This window comes from Elephas maximus, chromosome 17 (genome assembly GCF_024166365.1).
Source record: "Elephas maximus indicus isolate mEleMax1 chromosome 17, mEleMax1 primary haplotype, whole genome shotgun sequence".
NCBI classification, from domain to species: domain Eukaryota; kingdom Metazoa; phylum Chordata; class Mammalia; order Proboscidea; family Elephantidae; genus Elephas; species Elephas maximus.
The window spans coordinates 69040120-69054131 of NC_064835.1; positions in this window are offsets into that span (position 1 = coordinate 69040120).

The following is a 14012-nucleotide window of genomic DNA, read 5'->3' on the forward strand; positions in this document are numbered from 1 at the left end:
ACCCCCGCCCTTGCTCCGCTGACCTTTGAAGCATTCAGTTTATCCCGGAAACTTCTTTGCTTTTGGTCCAGTCCAGTTGAGCTGACCTTCCGTGTATTGAGTATTGTCCTTCCCTTCACCTAAAGCAGTTATTATCTACTAATTAATCAGTGAAAAACCCTCTCCCTCCCTCCCTCCCTCCCCCCTCGTAACCACAAAAGAATGTGTTCTTCTCAGTTTATACTATTTCTCAAGATCTTATAATAGTGGTCTTATACAATATTTGTCCTTTTGCCTCTGACTCATTTCGTTCAGCATAATGCCTTCCAGGTTCCTCCATGTTATGAAATGTTTCACAGATTTGTCACTGTTCTTTATCGATGCGTAGTATTCCATTGTGTGAATATACCACAATTTATTTACCCATTCATCCGTTGATGGACACCTTGGTTGCTTCCAGCTTTTTGCTATTATAAACAGAGCTGCAATAAACATGGGTGTGCATATATCTGTTCGTGTGAAGGCTCTTATTCCTCTAGGGTATATTCCGAGGAGTGGAATTTCTGGGTTGTATGGTAGTTCTATTTCTAACTTTTTAAGAAAACGCCAGATAGATTTCCAAAGTGGTTATACCATTTTACATTCCCACCAGCAGTGTATAACAGTTCCAATCTCTCCGCAGCCTCTCCAATATTTATTATTTTGTGTTTTTTGGATTAATGCCAGCCTTGTTGGAGTGAGATGGAGTCTTATCGTAGTTTTAATTTGCATTTCTCTAATGGCTAATGATCGAGAGCATTTTCTCATGTATCTGTTAGCTGCCTGAATATCTTCTTTAGTGAAGTGCGTGTTCATATCCTTTGCCCACTTCTTGATTGGGTTGTTTGTCTTTTTGTGGTTGAGTTTTGACAGACTCATATAGATTTTAGAGATCAGGTGCTGGTCGGAGATGTCATAGCTGAAAATTCTTTCCCAATCTGTAGGTGGTCTTTTTACTCTTTTGGTGAAGTCTTTAGATGAGCATAGGTGTTTGATTTTTAGGAGCTCCCAGTTATCTGGTTTCTCTTCATCATTTTTGGTAATGTTTTGTATTCTGTTTATGCCTTGTATTAGGGCTCCTAACGTCCCTATTTTTTCTTCCATGATCTTTATCGTTTTAGTCTCTATGTTTAGGTCTTTGATCCACTTGGAGTTAGTTTTTGTGCATGGTATGAGGTATGGGTCCTGTTTCATTTTTTTTGCAAATGGATATCCAGTTATGCCAGCACCATTTGTTAAAAAGACTATCTTTTCCCAATTAACTGACACTGGGCCTTTGTCAAATATCAGCTGCTCATATGTGGATGGATTTATATCTGGGTTCTCAATTCTGTTCCATTGGTCTATGTGCCTGTTGTTGCACCAGTACCAGGCTGTTTTGACTACTGTGGCTGTATAATAGGTTCTGAAATCAGGTAGAGTGAGACCTCCCACTTCCTTCTTCTTTTTCAGTAATGCTTTACTTATCCGAGGCTTCTTTCCCTTCCATATGAAGTTCGTGATTTGTTTCTCCATCACATTAAAAAATGTCATTGGAATTTGGATCAGAAGTGCATTGTATGTATAGATGGCTTTTGGTAGAATAGACATTTTTACTATGTTAAGCCTTCCTATCCATGAGCAAGGTATGTTTTTCCACTTAAGTAGGTCCTTTTTAGTTTCTTGTAGTAGTACTTTGTAGTTTTCTTTGTATAGGTCTTTTACATCTTTGGTAAGATTTATTCCTAAGTATTTTATCTTCTTGGGGGCTACTGTGAATGGTATTGATTTGGTTATTTCCTCTTCGATATTCTTTTTGTTGATGTAGAGGAACCCAAGTGATTTTTGTATGTTTATCTTATAATCTGAGACTCTGCCAAACTCTTCTATTAGTTTTAGTAGTTTTCTGGAGGATTCCGTAGGCTTTTCTGTGTATAAGATCATGTCATCTGCAAATAGAGATAATTTTACTTCCTTCTTGTCAATCCGGATGCCCTTTATTTCTTTGTTTAGACTAATTGCTCTGGCTAGGACCTCTAGCACAATGTTGAATAAGAGCGGTGACAAAGGGCATCCTTGTCTGGTTCCTGTTCTCAAGGGAAATGCTTTCGGGCTCTCTCCATTTAGAGTGATGTTGGCTGTTGGCTTTGTATAGATGCCCTTTATTATGTTGAGGATTTTTCCTTCAATTCCTATTTTTGCTGAGAGTTTTTATCATAAATGGGTGTTGGACTTTGTCAAATGCCTTTTCTGCATCAATTGATAAGATCATGTGGTTTTAGTCTTTTGTTTTATTTATATGGTGGATTACATTAATGGTTTTCCTAATATTAAACCAGCCTTGCATAAAAAAAAAAAAGCATACCTGGTATAAATCCCACTTGGTCGTGGTGGATTATTTTTTTGATATGTTGTTGAATTCTATTGGTTAGAATTTTGTTGAGGATTTTTGCATCTATGTTCATGAGGGATATAGGTCTGTAATTTTCTTTTTTTGTGATATCTTTATCTGGTTTTGGTATCAGGGATATGGTGGTTTCATAGAATGAGTTAGGCAGTATTCTGTCATTTTCTATGCTTTGAAATACCTTTAGTAGTAGTGGTGTTAACTCTTCTCTGAAAGTTTGGTAGAACTCTGCAGTAAAGCCGTCCGGGCCAGGGCTTTTTTTTGTTGGGAGTTTTTGGATTACCGTTTCAATCTCCTTTTTTGTTATGGGTCTATTTAGTTGTTCTACCTCTGATTGTGTTAGTTTAGGTAGGTAGTGTTTTTCTAGGAATTCATCCATTTCTTCTAGGTTTGCAAATTTGTTAGAGTACAATTTTTTGTAATAATCTGATATGATTCTTTTAATTTCAGTTGGGTCTGTTGTGATGTGGCCCATCTCGTTTCTTATTCGGGTTATTTGTTTTCTTTCCTGTATTTCTTTAGTCAGTCTGGCCAATGGTTTATCAATTTTGTTAATTTTTTCAAAGAATCAGCTTTTGGCTTTGTTAATTCTTTCAATTGTTTTTCTGTTTTCTATTTCATTTAGTTCAGCTCTAATTTTTATTATTTGTTTTCTTCTGGTGCCTGTGGGTTTCTTTTGTTGCTCTCTTTCTATTTGTTCAAGTTGTAGGGATAGTTCTTTGATTTTGGCTCTTTCTTCTTTTTGGATGTGTGCATTTATTGGTATAAATTGGCCTCTGAGCACCGCTTTTGCTGTGTCTCAAAGGTTCTGATAGGAAGTGTTTTCATTCTCATTGGATTCTATGAATTTCTTTCTTCCATCCTTAATGTCTTCTACAATCCAGTCTTTTTTGAGCAAGGTATTGTTCAGTTTCCAAGTATTTGATTTCTTTTCACTAATTTTTCTGTTATTGAATTCTACTTTTATGGCCTTGTGGTCTGAGATGGTGCTTTGTAATATTTCAATGTTTTGGATTCTGCAAAGGTTTGTTTTATGACCTAATATGTGGTCTATTCTAGAGAATGTTCCATGTGCACTAGAAAAAGAAGTATACTTTGCAGCAGTTGGTTGGAGTGTTCTGTATAAGTCAATGAGGTCAAGTTGGTTGATTGTAGCAATTAGGTCTTTCGTGTCTCTATTGAGCTTCTTACTGGATGTTCTGTCCTTCTCTGAAAGTGGTGTGTTGAAGTCTCCTACTATAATTGTGGAGGTGTCTATCTCACTTTTCAGTTCTGTTAAAGTTTGTTTTATGTATCTTGCAGCCCTGTCATTGGGTGCATAAATATTTAATATGGTTATATCTTCCTGGTCAATTGTCCCTTTTATCATTATGTAGTGTCCTTCTTTATCCTTTGTGGTGGATTTAACTTTAAAGTCTATTTTGTCAGAAATTAATATTGCTACTCCTCTTCTTTTTTGCTTATTGTTTGCTTGATATATTTTTTTCCCAAACTCCTTTGAGTTTTAGTTTGTGTCTCTAAGTCTAAGATGTGTCTCTTGTAGGCAGCGTATAGATGGATCATGTTTCTTTATCCATTCTGCCACTCTCTGTCTCTTTATTGGTGCGTTTAGTCCATTTACATTCAGCATAATTATAGATAAGTATGTGTTTAGTGCTGTCATTTTGATGCCTTTTTGTGTGTGTTGTTGACAATTTCATTTTTCCACTTACTTTTTTGTGCTGAGACGTGGTTCTTTGTAAATTGTGTGTTCCTCATTTTCATAGTATTTGACTTTATGTTTGCTGAGTCATTATGTTTTTCTTGGTTTTCATTTTGAGTTATGGATTTGTTGTACCTCTTTGTGGTTACCTTAATATTTACCCCTATTTTTCTAAGTAAAAACCTAACTTGTAATGTCGTATATCGCCTTGTTTCCCTTTCCATATGGCAGTTCTATGCCTCCTGTATTTAGTCCCTCTTTTTGATTATTGCGATCTTTTACATATTGACTTCAATGATTCCCTGTTTTGAGCATTTTTTTTTTAATTAATCTTAATTTGTTTTTGTGATTTCCCTATTTGAGTTGATATCAGGATGTTCTTTCTGTGACCTTGTGTTGTGCTGGTATCTGATATTATCGGTTTTCTGACCAAACAATTTTCTTTAGTATTTCTTGTAGCTTTGGTTTGGTTTTTGCAAATTCTCTAAGCTTGTGTTTATCTGTAAATGTCTTAATTTCACCTTCATATTTCGGAGAGAGTTTTGCTGGATATATGATCCTTGGCTGGCAGTTTTTCTCCGTCAGTGCTCTATATATGTCATCCCATTGCCTTCTTGCCTGCATGGTTTCTGCTGAGTAGTCTGAACTTATTCTTATTGATTCTCCTTTGTAGGAGACCTTTCTTTTCTCCCTGGCTGCTCTTAAAATTTTCTCTTTATCTTTGGTTTTGGCAAGTTTGATGATAATATGTCTTGGTGTTTTTCTTTTTGGATCAATCTTAAATGGGGTTCGATGAGCATCTTGGATAGATATCCTTTCGTCTTTCATGATGTCAGGGAAGTTTTCTGCCAACAGATCTTCAATTATTCTCTCTGTGTTTTCTGTTATCCCTCCCTGTTCTGGGACTCCAGTCACACGCAAGTTATTCTTGATAGAGTCCCACATGATTCTTAGGGTTTCTTCATTTTTTTTAATTCTTTTATCTGATTTTTTTCAGCTATATTGGTGTCAATTCCCTGGTCCTCCAGATCTCCCACTGTGCATTCTAATTGCTCGAGTCTGCTCCTCTGACTTCCTATTGCATTGTCTAATTGTGTAATTTTATTGTTAATCTTTTGGATTTCTGAATGCTGTCTCTCTATGGATTCTTGCAACTTATTAATTTTTCCACTATGTTCTTGAATAATCTTTTTGAGTTCTTCAATTGCTTTATCAGTGTGTTCCTTGGCTTTTTCCGTAGATTGCCTTATTTCATTTCTGAGGTCATCCCTGATGTCTTGAAGCATTCTGTAAATTAGTTTTTTATATTCTGCATCTGGCAATTCCCGGATTGTATCTTCATTTGGGAAAGATTTTGATTCTTTAGTTTGGGGAGTTGTAGAAGCAATCATGGTCTGCTTCTTTATGTGGTTTGATATTGACTGCTGTCTCCGAGCCATCACTAAGATATTGTAGTGATTTATTCTATATTTGCTCACTGAGTCTTATCTTATTTTGTTTTCTTTCATTATATGTAGATGGGCTACTAGATTGCGCTGTCTTGATTGTTGTAGCCCTTGTCTCACTTATGGCCTATTACCAGCTGGTTTGGGCTGTTACCAGATATATAAGCCTGAGTCCATTCACTATTCTTGAGTAGAATCTGATTTTGGGCCATCAATTATGTGGTGCAGACTGTCACCTATCCACCTAGAGAAGTAGTGGTGATAGTTGTGTGCACCAGATTCTAGTAGCAGCAGGGGTTCACACTCCACGGGGGGCAGGATGCTGACAGGCTTCCCCCAAGTGTCAGTGAGGTAGGTGTGTCTCTATTCCTAAAGCACCTTGGTGGGTGGGCTCTGCAGCTGTACCTTTGGCCCCCAATGCAAGTACCTGTACAGATTGGTAGGTGTCACCCTCCTTAGACCCCTAAGGCAGGAGGCTAGGTGGTCTGGAGGGAGCTTCAGCCCTCAGTTCCCTGTCGTGGGTTAGTGAGGGCTCTGTTGAATATGTAGAGATATCAGACCTGGGAAACTTGTCTTTCCAGTAATCCGCTAAAACAATTACAGTCAGATCCCTATCAGAAATGTCTTTGCATTATAATAGCCACCTTGTTCCCTGTAGGGATGAAAGCCCAAGACTGTGGATCACATATGCTTGGCTGGAGCTGGTTCTGTGCTTTTAGTTCAATTAGGGAAGGATTTTTGGTCCCTGGTTTTTTTGTAGCTGCTTCTCTCAGGCCAGGAGAATGGGTTAGGAAAAGACCAAAAAAATAAATAAATATATGAAAGAAAGAAAAACTGCAGAGCAGTTCATTCTCTGGCTCAGGAAATTCCAATGTTAATGAAGCTGCCTGGGAAGGGGAGGGGAGGGTTCAGATAAATAGGAGAGAGTAGCACCCCGGAATATAGACAAAGTTACTTATCTTGCTTGGGATGACTGTTTTATCTGAGATTCCTGAGGGGCGCGTCCACTGTGTGCGCTGGCTGGGTAGAGATTGCCGCCGAGGGTCAGGCCCAAGTCCCGTGCTTGCGCTGTCTCAGAAGCTGCGGTTAGTTCCTCCGCTCCCAGTCCAAAGCCAGCGCCAATGTTCCCTGGCTGGGGCGCCACACTCACGGCTCCAAAACCAGTCGCTGTCTCCCGGTGACTTCTCGTCCTGTCCACCGCGTCGCTGCACTGCCTGTGTGCACTAGCTGGGCTTCCCCCGAGGTCACTTCTGGGGGCTAGGGCTGTGTCCCATGTTTGCGCCATCTCAGGATGCTGTGCTCAGCTCCCCTGCGCCCAGTCCAAAGCCCGGCGCCAAGGTTTCCTGACTGGGACGCTGCCTCCAGGCTCCGAAAACAGTCGCTGCTTCCCCGTGGTTGTTCATTCTCAGTCTCTGTCACTCAGGTCAACTCTTTAGATCTGTGTTTGATGGTCAGGGTTTGTAGATTGTCATGTATGTGATCGATTCACTTGTTTTTCTGAGTCTTTGTTGCAAGAGGGATCCGAGGTAGCGTCTACCTAGTCAGCCATCTTGGCCCCGCCTCCCTACATCCAACATTTTAAGAAGAGGTAAATGTGTTTGTGACATTGTATAGTTGCCTGGAGTTGAAAAGAACTTTAGTACTTCTTGCTATCTAAAGAAACAAAAAACCAAATGTATAGAATAATGATGAACACCTTTTTTTGGACAAAGGCCAATTCAAGAAAGTAAAAATATGTCACTTTTTTGTCTGCCCCATATTTCTTCCTTTTGGAAACTCCCCCTCTTATATTGCACACAATTCTGTTACAGTTGTCAAGCAAGGTGCCACTTACTTGGCCCAGAAATTGTATGTGACCAAGCAGGGATAATTGGAGTTTCTGTTCAGTGACTAAGCTGGGAACTGGAAGAGAGGGACAGTCTACCTTCTTGTGAGGGGTTGAACTTGAAAATCACATATATGTGGGAGTGTCAGGAGCCATCTTTTTCACTTTGTGGCAACCTCCTGACTGAGAGTGAAGTCAATCTAGAAGAAAACAGAGGTGAGAGATGGAGATACAGAGAAATGGACAGATTGACTGACCCTAGGACATTGTTTGAGCACGTGCATAAAGCCATACTTAAACTGTGGATCATAAGTCAATTAATAGGGTAAAATGCTTCACTCCATTAAACTATTTTTAACCATTTGGAGGACAAACCTATTTGTAAGATGTGGCCGTAAGCCTGAACTTTCAGACGTCATGCATCAGTAGCCCTTTGCCTCTTTTTGTACGCCACACTCAATTAGATGTTGTACCTCGCGAGAGCCTGCAATTCTGTTTTGTCCGGAGTATCGTCCTTAGACATGGTGTTTGTGCAATTATCCAAATATTTTAGTATATTTTGTCCACATTTTACAAAATTGGGTGAAAAACAGAATAATAAATGTGCTAATGTTAATGGGTTTAAATAAATTTTTTTTTAATTTGGAAATAAAACTTCTCTTTATTTTGACTGATCAGTTTTTAGCCCAACTTTTGCATATGTTTCCTAGATATTTTATGAGACAAAATAAAGAACTAATTGTAGGTAATGGTAAGAGAATGACTATAACCCAAACAAGATTAGATATAGCAAATAAATTAAAAAATAGACAAACAAAAATCACTTTAGCGGCTACCATACCTTGCTATGACACTATTGACACCCAAAGGTTTTTTGCACACTTATTTTTTTAAAACCAAGCTGGATTTGAAGACAGACTGGCATAGTTGAGAGGCATAAGAATAAAAACAAAAGCCTCCATTGCGAGATAAATTAAAATCTATATATTGAAAAGGACTGAATGTGTGGAAAGAGGGCATTACATTTACACTGAAGTAAGTCAGTGATTGCCCTGTTCACATCAAGAATTGCATCAGCATAGAATTGAAAATGAGGGCTTAAGCAAATATTAATAAATTGAGCAATAATGAAGCATGACAAGTAATAATTTAATTTAGAATGTATTTTAAATGGTAATGTCTGTATAACCTGTTTTTAGCTGGGTGAAAGACTGGAAATGTTAGATTTTGGTATTTTAAGTTCCTTTTTTACATATGCACTAACTAATTAAAATTAGACAGTTATTTTATTCAGTGAAAGTTACCTTACTGCTAACAGTGAAAAATTCTACGCAATAAAGCTTATAGGTTATTGCTACCCCAAATCATGGCATAAATGACGTGATTATTTCTAATATTTCTAACGCTTAAACAATGTTGCCTATATTTGTATTTAGAAGTAATTATTTAGTACATTCTTGATACCAAAAAAGGAAAATGTTTTCTAACCTTTCAGTTAGCAGCCTAGAGTGTTAACCAGGGATACCACCCTGGTTATGGAGCCCTGGTGGCATAGTGGTTATGAGCTACAGCTGCTAACCAAAAGGTCAGCAGCTCGAATCCACCAGATGCTCCTTGGAAACCCTGCGGGGGAGTTCTACTCTGTCCTATAGGGCTGCTATTAGTCGGAATTGACTCGGTGGCAAAGAAGAGAAATGTTTTCTAACCTTTCCATTAGCAGCTGAGAGTGATAACCAGGAACACCACCCAGGGACTTCCAGATAAATGATCTTATCCGGTTATTGATATAACAGTCCAGTTGTGCACCATAAAAAACCCTGAACACCATAAGCAAATTATAGCATAGGTATGGATAAATTTGAAAATAATTCAGGTTTTTCCCAAAACAGTTCAGATTTTTCACAAAATAATAACAACGAATATGGATTATATGAAGTAGAAACTAATTGCATTGGAAAGACCATGAGCTTTGGAGTCAGCCTGAATTGGGCTTAAGATGGAGGATATCTCAGGCTAGTAAAACTGAGCTTCAGTTTCCTCATCTCTGGCCTGGGAATATCACTGGTCAGTTGTGAAAATTAAATAACATTACACTTGCAAAGCATACAGCAAAGTATCTGACAAATAATAGCCATTCAAATTGTTCCCCACGCCTTTTGTATTTGGTACTCTAATATCTATGACTGTCATTTGTTCCACCAGGGATACTTTATCTGGAAGGACTTAACATTACAAGAGGGTTCAGAAAAGTAAAATAGATATAAAAATATTAGAAAATGGAAAATCTATGGGTAAAAAATTATGGCGTTAGAGCTTCTAAAGAAAGGATTAGAAGCATGGATTTATTCAATCACCAGACATTCATAAAGGAAATGTTCAGAAAGCTTCTTGTTAGCCGTTGGAAAGCTTCAGGATCTCAGCATGCTCCCTTTCTTTTAATTTTACACAATGAAGATAGTAATGAGCAAAAGAGCTAACCCTTTTCCACCAATTGGTCCTACTCTGAACTATGGTATAAAGTAAAGCTTCGGGGTTGTCCCACTCAGACTCGCATTGTGTGTCAGAGAATGACAGTTCAGAATAAGCTGGCGTGAGATGTAGCTCTTCCCAGAAAGGAAGTTTAGGTGAGTGCTATAAAGTAATAGCATCTGGGCTCTACAAAAAAAGACTGAACTGAATATAAAGGTCTCACATTTGAAATCAACAACAAATAAACAAACCAAAAAACAGAAAGAATCTATAAACCATTAGATCCCATTACTGATACCTCCAAAACAAGAGTTTTAGATGCCATCCAGTGAGTTCTGACTCATAGTGATCCCATGCACAACAAAGTGAAACACTGCACTCTCCTGCAGCATCCTCACAATCATTGTTATGCTTGAGCCCATTGCTGCAGCCACTGTGTCAGTCCATCTTGCTGAGGGTTGTTTTTGTTATTGTTAGGTGCCATTGAGTTGGTTCTGACTCATAGCAGTGCTATGTACAACAGAACAAAACACTGCCTGGTCCTGTGCCATCCCAACAATCATGGCTACCTTTGAGCCCATTGTTGCAGCCACTGTCTCAATCCTCCTCATTGAGGTTCTTCCTCTTTTTCGCTAACCCTCTACTTTATGAAGCATGAAGTCATTCTCCAGCGACTGGTCCCTTTGATAATATATCCCAAGTATGTGAGCAAAGTCTTGCCATCCTTCCTTCTAAGGAGCATTCTGGCTGTACTTTTCCCAAGCCAGATTTGTTCGTTATTTTGGCGGTCCATGGTATATTCAGTATTCTTCACCAACATCACAATTCAAAGGTGTCAATTCTTCTGTCTCCCTTATTCATTATCCAGCTTTCACTTGCATATGAGGTGACTGAAAACCCATGGCTTGGGTCAGGTTAACCTCAGTCCACAAGGTGACACCTTTGCTTTTTAACACTTTAAAGAGATCTCTTGCAGCCAATTTGCCCAATGGAACGCATCTTTTGATTTCTTGGCTCCTACTTCCATGGGTGTTGATTGTGGATCCAAGTAAAATTAAATCCTTGACAACCTCAATCTCCTCTCTGTTTATCGTGATGTTGCTTATTGGTCCAGTTGTGAGGATTTGTGTTTTCTTTATGTTGAGGTGTAATCCCTACTGAAGGCTGTGATCTTTGATCTTCATCTATAAGTGCTTCAAGTCTTCCACACTTTCAGCAAGCAAGGTTGTGTCATCTACATAATACAGGTTGTTAATGAATCTTCCTTCAATCCTTACGCCATGTTCTTCTTCATATAGTCCAGCTTCTCAGATTATTTGCTGTGCAAACAGATTGAATAGGTACGGTGAAAGGATACAACCCTGAAGCATACCTTTCCTGATTTTAAACCACCCAATATCCCCTTGTTCTGTTCCAATGACTGCCTCTTGATCCATGTACAGATTCCTCATGAGCCCAATTAAGTGTTCAGGAATTCCCATTCTCCACAATGTTATCCATAACTTGTTATGATCCACACAGTTGAATGCCTTAGCATAGTCAATAAAACACAGGTAAACATCCTTCCGGTATTCTCTGCTTTCAGCCAGGATCCATCTGACACAGGAATGATATACCCGGTTCCACATCCTCTTCTAAATATGGCTTGAATTTCTGTCAGTTCCCTGTCAATACACTGCTGCAGCTGCTTTTGAATGACCTTCAGGAAAATTTTACTTGCATGTGATATTAATGATATTGTTCAATGATATCCACATTCGGTTGGATTGCCTTTCTTGGAAATAGGCATAAATATACATCTCTTCCAGTCAGTTGGTCAGGTAGCTGTCTTCCAAATTTGTTGGCATAGATGAGTGAGCACTTCCAGCGCTGCATCCGTTTGCTGAAACATCTCAATTGATATTCCGTCAATTCCCGGACCATTGTCTTTCACCAATGCCTCCCGTGCAGCTTGGGCTTCTTCTAGTTCAAGTCGGCCCCTGGCCTTTTTCTGACTGATGATATTGAGCTTTTCCATTGTCTCTTTCCACAAATATAGTCGATTTGATTTTTATGTATTCCATCTAGCGAGGTCCACATGTGTAGTCGGCATTTGTTGTTGAAAAAGGTATTTGCAATGAAGTTGTTGGTCTTGCAAAACTCTATCGTGTGATCTCCAGCATTGTTCTATCACCAAGACCTTATTTTCCAACTACCTATCCTTCTTTCTTTCCCACTTTTGCCTTCCAGTCACCAGTAATTATCAGTGCATCCTGATTAAATATTTGATCAATTTCAGACTGAAGTTGATAAAAAATCTTCAATTTTTTCATCTTTGGCCTTAGTGGTTGGTGAGTAAATTTGAATAATAGTCGTATTAACTCATCTTCCTTGTAGGTGTATGGATATTATTCTATCACTGGCAGTGTTGTACTTCAGGATAGATCTTGAAATGTTCTTTTTGACATGAATGCAACACCATTCCTCTTCAAGTTGTCATTGCCGGCATAGTAGACCATATGATTTGTCCAATTCAGAATGGCCAATACCAGTCCCTTTCAGCTCACTAATGCCTAGGAAATCGATCTTTATGTGTTCCATTTCATTTTTGACAATTTCCAATTTTCCTAAATTCATACTTCATATATTCCATGTTCCAATTATTAATGGGTGTTTGCAGCTGTTTCTTCTCATTTTGAATAGTGTCACAACAGCAAATGCAGGTCCCAAAAGCTTGACTCCATTCACGTGATTAAAGTGGACTCAACTTTGAGGAGGCAGCTATTCCCCTGTCATCTTTCGAGTGCCTTCCAAGCTGTGGGGCTCATCTTCCAACACTATATCAGATGATGTTCCTCTGCTATTCATATGGTTTTCACTGGCTAATGCTTTTCTGAAGTAGACTGCCAGGTCTTTCTTCCTAGCTTGTCTTAGTCTGGAAGCTCAGCTGAAACCTGTCCCCCATGGGTGACCCTGCTGATATTTGAATACTGGTGGCATAGCTTCCAGGATCACAGCAATATGCAAGACCGCACAGTACAACAAATTGACAGATGCCTTGGGGGGGGGTGTGTGGAAGCTCCATTATTATATGGATAAACATTTAAAATAGTTGTCTTCTTGATTATTCACTTTATGATTATAAGATGACCTTCATGTCTGGTAATATTCTATGCTATGAAAATCACTTTGTGATATTAATACAGACATTCGAGATTTCTTTTGGCCATTGTTACCATGATAAATCGTTTTCCATTCTTTTACTTTTAACCTATTCGTGTCTTCAAACAGAAAGTGTGTTTCTTACAGGCAGTATATAGTCGGGCCCATCTTTTTTATACGGTCTTATAAATTCTGTCTTTTAACTGGGATATTAAGACCACTTACATTTCATGTGATTATTGATATGGTTAACTTTAAGTCTACCATCTTGCCATCGGTCTTCTACTTCTTTCATATTTTGGTTGTTCATTATTTTCCCTTTTCATTCCTTCTTTAGAATTAATCAATTATTTTTTATTATTCTGTTTTATATCGTGTTGACTTACTACCTATAACCCTTTGTTATTGTAGTAAAGTTGCTTTAGGGTTTATAGTACACATCTTTATCACAGTGTACTTTCAGGTGATGTAATACTTGATATAATATTAGGTACAGTGTACATAATTTACCATAGTATACAGGCAGTTGATGCCTTCCATGGCAGTGGAATGACCATACAAGCTGAAGTCATGCAAATCCACCTTAATAATCAATGGGAAAATTTACAAGTGTTCTGTGACCTTCAAAATTTTTTCCAAAAAATTTTAAACTCTGTACTGTGAAATAAAAAAGCTAATATTTAATTTAGTACACTAGAATTTAAAGTATCAGAAGCACCAAGAATTAAAGTATTTCAATTTTTTGTATAAAGAATAATTAGAACAATGATTGCCTTCCCTTCTTGCCATTTAACTTACAATATGGGATGAGTTTTCCTTCTCTGACAGGTTTCCACCTTACCCGAGTTCTAGCTTTCGCAGGTTTTACTGTATTTACCCACGTGTTAACCATTTTTGGTGCTCATCATTCCTTTGCTTAGATCCGTATTTCCATCTAGTATTTTTTCTGTGTGAAAGATTTCCTTTAGATATTTCTTGTGTGCACGTGATGGATTCTTGTAGCTTTTGCATGTCTGAATAAAAACT